The sequence below is a fragment of the Lactuca virosa genome, chromosome 9, assembly GCF_052849685.1.
Source record: "Lactuca virosa cultivar CGN04683 chromosome 9, Lactuca_virosa_CGN04683_v6, whole genome shotgun sequence".
Taxonomy (NCBI): Eukaryota; Viridiplantae; Streptophyta; class Magnoliopsida; order Asterales; family Asteraceae; genus Lactuca; species Lactuca virosa.
The window spans coordinates 94,566,034-94,578,524 of NC_136434.1; the positions used below are offsets into that span (position 1 = coordinate 94,566,034).

The 12,491-nt window shown below is 31.8% G+C and overlaps 1 protein-coding gene across 1 annotated transcript in view; it reads right to left on the reverse strand.

Moving 5' to 3' along the window:
- The window catches only part of LOC145136874 (protein AUXIN SIGNALING F-BOX 2-like), a 49,112-nt gene that overhangs the window by 1,345 nt on the left and 35,276 nt on the right, over window positions 1-12,491 (reverse strand). The window lies entirely within an intron of this gene.

Here is a 12,491-nt window from a genome sequence, read left to right on the forward strand (position 1 = left end):
ACTGTTTAGATTGAAACTTTATTTTGATACTTTTATGATCTACTTGATATGGTTTAATCATTGTCGTGTTTTACGTGGACTCTTGACATTTGTAAATCACATTATATATACGAATTACAAAGGAGTTACATGGAGCATCAAACTACATTTTGGCTCTTACATGATTTTTTGTAGTGTTTGTTTTTATTAATTGCAAACGAGTTTTTCAACATACTAGGTTTCCGCAGCACCGCACGGACGGTCCAAACCCTAATTTTAAATTAAATAAAAAAATACAATTCTTTTTAATAATGTATAATTACAACTATCTATATTAATAAATCAAAATCATTTTTAACACATTTACTTCCTCAAGACTTCTATCACATTTCATTATATGGTATTTTAGAATTACTTAAATTCCATTTTTTATTAATTAATCAATTCCACTAATTAATACGTTTGTTATATATTTAAAATATTAATTCTATTTAATATGTAAATAAACCTTTTTGGATTCGTTTATTTCATACTCTTTATAATATCCTAGACTTAAGACACAGTTACTTATATTATCTTTTTGATTCTGACATTTCAATAGCAACATAATCATTTCCAAAATAAATCAAAGCCAATTTCTTACATGCATGGATTTTAATTTACCATGGTATCAATCATGCGGTTTCTGTTCATGGTTCCGGTTTGTGTTCATGGTTCAATCATACAGATCACATACACAAATCCTCATGTATTGTAATCTTTTCCAAAAAAAAAAAAAATATTTAATGGTTACACTTTGATATTAAACTTTTATTTTTATTAAACTTGTATAATACATGAGTTTCACACCTCATATTAAATATATAATTATATTTTACGCAATACGTGATATTACAATAATATATAATACCTAATATTACACGTAATGTAATATCACAATAACATATAATACCTTGTATTACACTTAAAAGTTCTACAAATGAAGGTTACCCATAAACTCAAGGTGGGAATTATTAATGAAAAGTTCATTAAACTAATAAAAGTTCAAAATGTGATAAACATTAGTGAAGTTCACGACGTTAAGGGTTGATTGAGTAAACAACATTTGTACACATCATCTTCAGGATGAATCTTTAATACAAACAACATGACATGCATTATGCTTTTGGGCATTTCTTCTCGCATTTATATTTTCTTTTTATGGTTTATTATTCCAATTTCTTATTGTTGGATTGAATTTCGGGTTTTAAATAATTGTATTCATTAAAGGAAACTTTATTAATAAAAGCGTAGTCAATCAAACTTGTACCGGCACGTTAAATTTTGACTCAACAAACTTGAGTAATGTTATAGTCCTTCTCTCTAATAAATGAAATCCTCTCTAATAATCCTAATCTTCTTCTTCTTCTCTAATAAATAAAAGCTTTTTTTTCCACTTGTCATTCTCTTATTTAATTTGTCAAATGTCATTTTGTAGTTATTTTGATTTTTTTTTTCCACATATCATTTTATGAGTTTTTTTATTTTATTAAATTCCACATAATATTTTAATATAATAATTGCAATAAATTGATATTAATTTCATTAATAAACTTACATTTTAATTTCAACATTCTCAAAATTAAAGCTCATTAGTTTTTTTTATTTAAATTATTTGTTTAAATTTAAAAGATAAAAAACATTTTCATTATAACAATTCATTATTTTTCTTATTTTCTTATAAATTCAAAAGTTTTCAAATATTTTGACATTTATATTTAACTTTTTTTTTTAAAATTAACAATGTAATGCATGGGTCTCACAATTAGTTTGTATTATTTTCTTGTATTCTATGAAAATACTGAAATTTTATGCATTTTATTTTAAAGTTAATGTCAAAATTAGACACTACATTATTGTATTTTTATTCAATTAGTAAATTTTGATTAAGCTTTAATATATATATATATATATATATATATATATATATATATATATATATATATATATATATATATATATATTAAAGCTTAATCAAAATTTACTAATTGAATAAAAATACAATAATTTTGACATTAACTTTAAAATAAAATGCATTTTTTTCATTTTTTTTGCTATCTAGGTCAATTTGGTCTCTTATTGTTTTTTTACGGTTCCTTTTTACAATTTCATTGATTTACTGTGTTTTTGTATGTTACAATTTGTTTTTTAAATTTTTATTTTTTAAATTTTGTTTATAGATGTTTTTCCACGAACTCTTTTTTGTAACTTTATTTTTACATATTTTTCACAATTCGTTTTTACAACTTCATATTTACATTTTTTTTTTCACAATTCATTTTAAAACTTCATTCTGTATATATTGTTTTTATATGTTTTCTTACAATTCTTTTTTTTCAAACGGCTTTTGAACAAACATTAAAAAAAGAAAAAAATGAATTTGTAAAAATGAATTATGAAAAATATAGAAAAACGAAGCAAAAAATGAAATTGTTAAAACGGACTCTGAAACAAAACATGTAAAAATGAAGTTGTAATAATGAATTGTAAAAGCACATGTAAAACGACGTAAAAATGGTCAAATCCACACTTAAGAGCTAGAAATGAAACATATTTTACCCAATTGCTAGAAATATGATAAACTGAAAGAGGGGGGGGGGGGGGGGGGAGTTGTGTGAAATAAATCTCATGTTATAAGTCATCAAGCATCAAGAGATTCTTCAATTGGACTAATTATATGTTGTAACGTCCTAAAAATACTAAGTAAAAGTTTTAAAATTTTAAACCATCAAAACCATATAACCTTATGTTCAAAACCAATCAATATATGTAAAATTCTCAAAACATTAGAGTGTATCAAATAGGTAGTGAGGAATAAATCTTTGGGGGATGTTGTGCTATCAAGCCGGACTCTTCCCTTTCAAACCAGAAGTACGTGAAACATTTTAAAAATGAAATCGTAAGCACAAAACTTAGTGAGTACCCCAAAATACCACATACCATACATAACAATACAAGTCTATTTCAACCCCAACTGAATGCTATGAGCCAAATCATAGTCTTACCTTCACTTTCTGCCATGGGCCAAATCATGGTCTTTACTTGTACAAGTGTTAGGAGCCAAATCCTGGTCTTCCACACAACTGTCAAGGGCCAAACCCTGGTCTTTTTTGCAATGCCAGGGGCCAAACCCCGGTCTTCTATACAAATGCTAGGGGACAAACCCTGGTCTTCTATGCAAGAGTCACAAAGACAACTAACATCCTACATAGTATAATAAGAATACTCACCTCACAGTCGATTAGACAATCACCTCAACTACTGTAACGAGAAGGCCGGTACTACAAACCACCTGGTTCATAACAAAAAGTTTACTCTCAGTCAGGGACTCAACCCTAAAGGTCGAACCCAGGTCAACCAATCCAAAAGGTTCACAAAGTCAACATTGAGACAAAAACACGTCATGCTCTGGAAAAGCACACCACACTTTGACCTAATTCAAAGGGTAAAGTGATTTAATCCAGTAAGTCAGTACCCCAAAATCCAGATCTGAACTCCCATAAGGTCTAAATGGATAAAGTTTCAACTTTATCCACTAAGCCTTTCCATAACAAACAAGATCTTAACTTAAAGTCTCATAAAGTCCAAAAATGCATTATTCAAGTCTCAAACTAGCAAGTCTAAGTCTTCAACTTTTAGATCTGAATAAATATGATGTGTAAATGGATAAAGTTTCCAACTTTATCCTTTATAAGGCCACAACTTCCAATATCCAAGATTTTTGCACACAAAATTCCTAAAGCATCACCAAGGCTTGCATGGCTTGAAGAGAAGGGTAAAGGTCCAAACTTTATCAACTCATAAGGTCCTAGAAGCATCATATAATGCATGAAAGGTGTTGGAGTCCATCCAACACTAAGAACCCACATAAAAGGAAAAATAAGCCATAAAAGGGCATAAGCCAAGATCTAACAAACTAAAGATCAAGATTGGAGCTTTATACTCACAATGGTCCAGAAATAGGGTAACCTTGCTAGATCTACACTTGAACTCTTCACCCAACCACATTGATATTCAAGCCTCACACCAAAATATGAAAAGTAAGCTTCCAAGAGAGATTTTAAGCTCCAAATGAGAGAGAGATGGAGAGATAGAGAGAGTGTGTGTGTGTGAGCCAAGGTTTCACTAGGGTTTATTTATGAGTGAAAGAGGTTAAGAATGATTAAACCCTAGGCTATAAGTGTGCTTAAGTACTCATTAAACCCTAATAAAAACCATAATTGGGCTGGGCTGGAAAGCACCACACGCACACTTCAGAAAAGTGTCTCACGCTTTTAGGTTGAAATCACAAGTTGTAGTTTTCAATAAACTAAACAGATTAAGGTAAACACAAATAAATACCAGGAAATGGATGTAACATATGTGTTCAAGCATGATCAAGGTTTCCAATAGCTATTCATGAGATTTTGAATGCATAACTTCATTTTGGTTTGTTAAAGGAATGTAATCTATCATAGGGATGAGAAGTTTGTCCCAAATCCCGACCCCATATCGGTACCGTACCGGAACCGGTACCGAGCCGTACTGAATTTAACAATATGGGACGATACTTGGTACTCCAAATACATGAAATTCAGGAATCGATACCACCGCTACCGGTACTAGTACCGAAAACCGGTACCATTCGCGGTACCGGTGATGTTAATTCGGTTCAATACTCGGGATTGACTTTTAACCAAATTCGGTTTTTGAGAAATCGAGAACGGTACGGGTCGGTACCGGTTCCGTCCCACGCTCATCCCTAATCTATCATTAAGTGAAACACTAGATCATATGTTTGTTGGATTATTAATGATTGATTTATCAAAATATGATTTTAGAAGTTAAATGGGATTTAGAGTTCGTAAACTCAAGAATCATATTCCAACACATGAAACTAATGGAAATGGGAATTCCAAGGTATAATAAGAGATATAAGTGCTTATGAATAGATTATTAAAAGTATCATAAAGCTTATTAAGGGAATGAAATATTTGGTAATGAACATGGAAGTTACTAAGATCGTATTGAGTAATGAAGATGTGCGAGGTACATGTAGTTTACGAAAGCAAAGTACAAAAGCAAATCACATAGGTTCCAGACTGCATGACCGGAGTTATCTCTTTCTTTGGACGAGTCCGTTCTCCTAAGAATACATGTGGTTTGAGAGGTCAACATAATGTTGGTGAGTCCACAGGTTTTATTGTTATAAAACATGTGTGGGTATTTTAGTTGTTTTGTTTATCCTAAACTCACTTCCTTGAGTTGGTGAGTACTATCACTACTTCCATAGGTAGGTACCTAGTGGGAGTCTAAGATAGTTGAGTGTTGGTTGATCTAAACTTGCTTCCTTGAGTTTGTGAGTACTATCACTACTTAGTTGGATTAAACCTAATAATAGTCTATGATAGCTGGTTTTAGTTTGACAAAGTTACGATGAGTTCTTATAATGGAGCTATGACTGTTGATCCCGAAAGAAATAACACGAAGCTTCATCGACCGTCACTGTGGTAAGAAAGTTATGCCCGCTTCGATTTGCCGTCAGCTTGTAGCTAGCAACCACAGGTGGGAGTGTCAATCCCTTATAGATATATACAAATCTCTCTCGCCCATTTAATAATTAACGATTATAGGTCGGGCGCTAGCTGAATATCAATCAGCGTGTTGATGAATCGTGTCTCATCTAACTCTTGTCGTGGGGGCCTCCCCTGTTCGGTCGTGTTGTTATTCGCGTTGTGTTTTATACGGTATACTTATTATATATATATATATATATATATATATATATATATATATATATATATATATATATATATATGTAGTTTGTGTTTAGCGTAGCCGAGAATTTGGGCAGAGTAACACTAGGTACTAAGCTTATCCAAAGGTGGCTATAACAACGATTTTCAGTGTCTCCTGGCAACTGGCCAACGTGATAACTAGGTATGATCTTATTTATCATAGTGGTTCAACCTAACAGCTAGGCATAATATTAGCTAAAGAGTTTGGGCAAAGTAACTACTGGCCTAATATTATCCTAATGCTATGGGCATAATTACCTAACTGTAATTAGTGATAACTACGCAAAGTTGTAATTTAGACATGTATCCCCCCCACCCGAAAAGAGTTGAAAATGGGGTCGTGAACTCACCTATGAGTTTGAAACGTTGGTGTAGAGTAGAAACAACAAACTATATATATATATATATATATATATATATATATATATATATATATAATAGGGATCTCCACATGGTGTTCATTGAACTGGAGAATACATATGATTACGTACCCCAACATGCAATTTAGATGAACTAGGAAACTAGATGGGTCATTGAGAGATATAGTGTGGTTATTTAAGATAAGTATTGTTAGTATATGACATGTTTCCAAACCCAAGTTGGTGATATAAAGTAGTTCTTATAAAAACCAGGATCCACTATGGTTCAAGTCTTAGCCCATATATCTTCACCTTGCTCTTGTAAGAAATAAATCACATGACTGTTAGATGTCTTTGTTGGGTTTTTATTCAAAAACTAGTTTCAAAAACATGATTTTTAGCAATGGAAGACTTATAATATTTTGAATAACATAATAAAGTAAATCTACCAAGGATCATCTTGCAATGTTTGGAAAGAAAACAAACACAACCAAAGAAGAAGAAGAACAAATAACAACCTTTGTAGTTCTTTGGATCCTCTTGGGAGGCTTGGAAGTTGATGAAGAATGATGAAATTTAGAGACCCACAATGAATCAACTTGATGTATAATGCTAGTTATTTTGTATAAAACTCTTAAGACTCTTAAGCTTTATGTTCTTATCAAAATAAGAACATAAAGAGAGCATCAGGAAGCAAGTAATCTTCATGTGTTCTTAACAAAACTAGAGAAAGTGACATGAAGAGAAAAAAATCAAATTTTTTTCATGGGTTTTGACAAGAGAATGAAAGCCTCACTTTATATAGAAAATCGTTGGTCCATAAGTTCTTAACACTTTAAGAACCCATTCCCCTAAAGCCTATGTGTTCCCATGCTTCAAGCCATGCCTTTCTTTTGAATAAATTAATCAAAATACCATAACTCCTTATCTTAATCATATTGTCCATGCTTGTCTTTTTAGATGAGTGTTCTTTTCATTAAACAAATGAAAATCCCATACTCTCTTTTGTCTAGCCAAATTTTTATTATTATAAAGGAAAAAGAAGACAAATTCCTTTTATATTTTATAAACCAAGTTTATAAAATATAAACTTTAACTTTTTAGTAAAAGACAAAAGAATTTATCTAGTCCAAAATGTTGTGCATGACTTATTAATTTATACAATATGAATTATATATAATGTTACTTGCTCATGAAAATTATTATTTCCTAGAAATAAATAATTTCCAATTTAATTATAAGAATTTACTGAATATTTATTAAAATCAATTTCTAATAAATAATAAATTATATCAAGTTGTTGTTAGTGTGACCCTTTAGTATCATATGTTAATTAGCAATATCTCTTTAATATGATTCTTGAGCATACTAGATCTTTCAGTCTTTTTATGCATCCTTTATGTTATGTTTTTAGTACCATTATGCATCATGTTTTTTGCATTTGTGTCTATTTTAATATAATAGTTAGACAATTCATGTTTTACACCAGAATATGCATATTGCCCATGATCTGATGTCTATTTCAGGTAATTTCAAGTGGAGCAGATCTCAGATGCATATGGATGCAACTTGATCATAATGAGATCTTAACCAGAGCTAAAAACACATGATGAAGCTGGAGAATCAAAGGAGGAAACTTGGAATGAAGTTCTAAAGATCAAAACGTTGAAAAGACAAAAACATACCTTCTTTCATTGACACGGGCTATGTGCTATCTACGAACAGTGTCCGTGAAGAATTTGTTACTTTCACGAAGATTGAAGACCGTGAAGTGTAAACACGGGCCGTGTTTCACAAACAAGGGTCAGGTTTCAATCCTGATGTTTCTTTTCTTGATTTATCTGAACATTATTCATCGCATATGAAAAACACGGGTTGTGTCCACCAAACATGTGTTGTGTTTCGAAAATGTCTCAAAATGACATTGTACTTCATTAAACTTTCTCGTATTATTTTTTCATGAAACATAGTCCTTTCCTAAACACGGGCCATGTTTCGTGATGTTTCCTTATCTGATGCTCAGACTACCAATTAAAATACGTAGTTGTATTTTGTCAAACTAACATTTTGTTAATATATTCGGTTTTGTGTGGTTTTTGTATTATTTCATGTTCTTTTATATGCAGGTGTTATTGTGCTTAAGTCAATGTTCTAAAAGGTAAGTTGTTACAGGTTTATGTGCGAGTCTTCGGATCCTCCTTACCCGTTGTACTTAAGGGTTGTTGGTGCAGATTATTTTCATTGAGTCGAAGATATTTCACATATACATAAACACTTTCTCTTTTTCTCTGTAACAATATATATTTTAGGGTTTGTTCTTCAATCTTGTGATTATAAATCTGTGAGAGTAGAATAGATATTTGTAGTGAGTTTTCCATTGTAAAAGTTCATGTATAACAAACTGGTTTGATAGTGAATCGAGCTGTTCAAGTTGGGAAATTATATGTTCATAGGTTTTTCATGGTATCAGAGCGCATGGTTACTCCGATTACTTTGGCGATCTTCGTTGACGTTACCAGTATCTTTTACAAAGATTGAAGCCGTGACGAAGAAACTAGGGTTTTGTCTACAAGATCTGTTTATATTCCCTATTGTCTCGATCTTCTTTCGTTTGACTCATTCTTATCGATCTTGGTTCACGTGACAAAACACTAGAAAATATTGGGTTTCATCCTAGATCTAGGGTTTCATTCTTGATCTAGGGTTTTTCTCCCCCTCGATCTTCATATTTTTTGCATTAGCTGCTGTTTTTTGTTCCCAGTTACTGCGAGATTTTTTTGTGTGCAGATTGTAAGCGATCCTGTAATAACGACTGATCTTCAAAGGGCTTAACTCAGACGATCTATTCTCAACTAGGTTCTGGACTTACTCTGCAAGAGAAAGGATCTATTCTGATTAATTCTTACGGGGAAAGGAACCTAGAAACTGATTTGAAACTAACCTTGGTCTTTGCGGCTAAAAGCTTTGACTAAGCCATTAAAGCGTTTTCGTTCATCGTTGTAAGCTTGGTCTATTCTCTTTTCTCTTAGTTATAGATTTGTTGTAGTTTGCTATCTGGGTATATTGATTATATTTCTTTCTTTGATGTCGGACCTTAGGCTTCCAACATACCTTGAAGCTATCTTGGTCTTTGTCTTTAAGTGTCTGTCATCTGTTAAATCTTTGTGTTGATTTTTTCATGTTCTTTTTTTTTCTCATTATGATTGGGAGTGTTGAGTCTAGTAGTAATCCAAAAAATACACTATTGATTTTGATGAACCTTTATATGTTCATCCTTCGGATAATGTTGTTACTAGTGTGATTAATTTCGAACTTTTAGGAACTGAAAACTATAGAGTTTGGCCCAGTTCCCTAATTAGGGCCTTAAAATCTCATAATAAGCTTGGCTTTACTGATGGAACTCTTTATAAAACTAGTAATGATCCCACTAAAGAGTCAAAAAGGGAATGTGCAAATGTTGTTACTTGTTCCTGGATTCTTGGGTCTATCTATGAAAAATATATATGCTAATCATGTTTGTTCTGAAAGTGCTTAAGAAATATGGGCTGAACTTTTTGAAACCTATCATAAGGTCGATGGGTCTGTTATTTTTAATGTGCATCAGAAAATTAACTCGCTTACTCTGGGTAGTTTATCCTTATCTAATTACTTTAATAAACTTGATTCTTATTGGAAAGAATTTGATGGCTTAACTAATCTCATTGATTATACCTATGAAGTTGCTACCAGTTTTAATAATCATTCAAAGTCAATGTAATTCTTAGGTGGGTTAGATGAGTCATACAATCATGTTAAGAGTCATATTTTTCTAATGGAACCTCTTCCATCTATTGAGATTGCTTTCTCTCTAGTGTCTTGTGAAGAGTCAAATAAAAAGTATGGGACAAGCTTGAATATTTCTAATAATAAAACTTCGTCTTCCACATTTGTGTCAAAATTTATTGATCAAAAGAAATTTAAGTCTAAGGGTCAAGTTCCTCAATGCAAGAGTTATGGCCTCAAAGGTCACTCTATAGAAAAGTGTTTTAAAATAATTGGATATCCTAAGGATTATAAACCAAGATCTAATTCTAACAATCAGAATAAAACCTTTTTATGGTAATTCAACTTCTGTTTATAACTCAAAGTCTGTTGTATCTAGTTATAATGATAATATATTTGATTGTCGTTATCTTACTAATGAACAGTATGCTAAGTTTCTTAAACTCATTGGTAACAATAAGCATGGACTGGACGAGTCATCTTCCAGTGCCAATATGGAAGGTATTTCATGCAATTATTTTCTTAGTTCAAGCTGTCATAAATGGTTTATTGACTCAAGAGCTAGTCAACATATGATAGCTTATTAGTCTCTTCTTCATGATCCTGTTGATGTGTCCAGATTGAACATGAGTGTCAGTCACCTAAATGGTTCATCTGCTCAAATTAATAAATTAGGAACTTGAAATTGTCAAATTCCCTCACTTTATTTGATGTATCTACAGTTCCAGATTTTAATATAAACCTATTGTTTGTTCATAAACTGTGTAAAGATAGTAAATATGAAGTTGTTTTTAATGAACATAATTGCTACATTCAGCATTCACATTCCAATGGGATGGTGGAGACTGGTAATAAATTTGGAGGACTTTATTATCTTGATCCCACCTTTTCAGGTAGTAAGTCCTCAATTACAAATAATTCTTGTTGTGTCTCTAAGTTTACATGACACAATAGGCTTGGATACCCAACTGATCAAGCCTTGAATGTGCTAAAAAATAAACTAAATTTCAGTAATGTCTCTTTACCTCCCTATGAAGTTTGTTATATATCCAAACAAACTAGAGACTATTTTCATGTTAGTCAACATGTTACCAAATTATAGGGGAACTTATTCACTTATACATGTAGGGGGATATCGTGTTGAGTGTGTAGGTGGCTATATATAATTCTTGACTATAGTTGATGACTTCACTAGAGCTACCTGGGGTCTTTCTTCTTAAGTCCAAAGAAGAATTTTATCAAAGTTATGTCACCTTCTTTAAAATGTTAAAAAAATCAGTTTCAAGTTAACATTAAAACTATAAGATCAGATAATGGAACTAAGTTTTCAAATGTTAGAGTAAAAACTTTTAATGAAAGTAACGCAGTTTTATATTAGACTTATTGTGTTTACACTCCACAACAAAATGGTGTTGTGGAGAGAAAAAATAGACACATTCTCAATGTTACAAGGTGTCTCGTTTTTCAGTCAGAAGTTCCTTTAAACTACTGGGGTGATGCCATTTTAACTTCATTTTTCCTAATTAATGGGACTCATTTGTCTGTTTTAAAAGGTTTATCTCCATTTGAATTGGTTTATAATAAGTGTCCCAACTTTGATAATCTTCGTGTGTTTAGATGTTTGTGTTTTTCTACAAATTTGAATAACAATGATAATTTTTCTGCTAGAGCTGAGAAATGTGTTTTTTTGGGATATTATTTGGAAAAGAAAGGATATAAACTTTTAAGTCTTGACTCAAATTTTAGTTTTATTATTAAGGATGTCAACTTTTATGAATCAGTTTCTCCTTTCAAAACGCAATATGTTTTTGGTAAGACTAATGAAAACTCTTGTGAAGTTGATCTGTTTTCCTATGATGAGCCTGCTCAATCTGAATCATCTATTGATGATAGTTTTCTTAATAATAGCCAGAGTCTGGACCATCAGTTAGATGGTAACAGTTCTCATCCCAAACTAAATAGAATAGATGCTACTCAAGATAGTTCAAATACTACCTTTGGTTTTGGGGAGTCCTCTGTGCCTCCTTCTGTTGAGTCTGGTCCTAATTCTCCTGTGGTGGCTGAGGAAACTAGTCGATCTAATTATGAATCCCTAGATTCTCTACCGATAGGCCACACATGTACTAGGAGAGAGTCACGTCTTCCCTTTAGGTTCAGTTATTACATTATTGAAGGTAAATATAAATATGCGATTGAAAAAACTCTTAACTATTCTCCTTGTTTGCTGAAAGTCATTGCTTTGTCACTAACTTGGATAAAACAGTAGAACCTCAGTCGTATTATGAAGCTTATCTTAACACTGAGTGGGTTAAAGCAATTAATCAAGAAATGAAATCCCTTTATAGGAATAACACGTGGGCAATAATTGAGTTACCTAAACATAGAAAACCTATTGGTTGTTGCTGGATTTATAAAATAAAATATAAGGCAAATTGGGAAATAGAGATGTATAAAGCTCGTCTTGTAGCAAAAGGCTACAATCAAAGGGAAGGGATTGATTCTGAGGAGAATTTTCTCCTGTAGCCAAAGTGGTTACAATCCGTATTATTAATTTTTATATGGTTCTCTTGAGGAA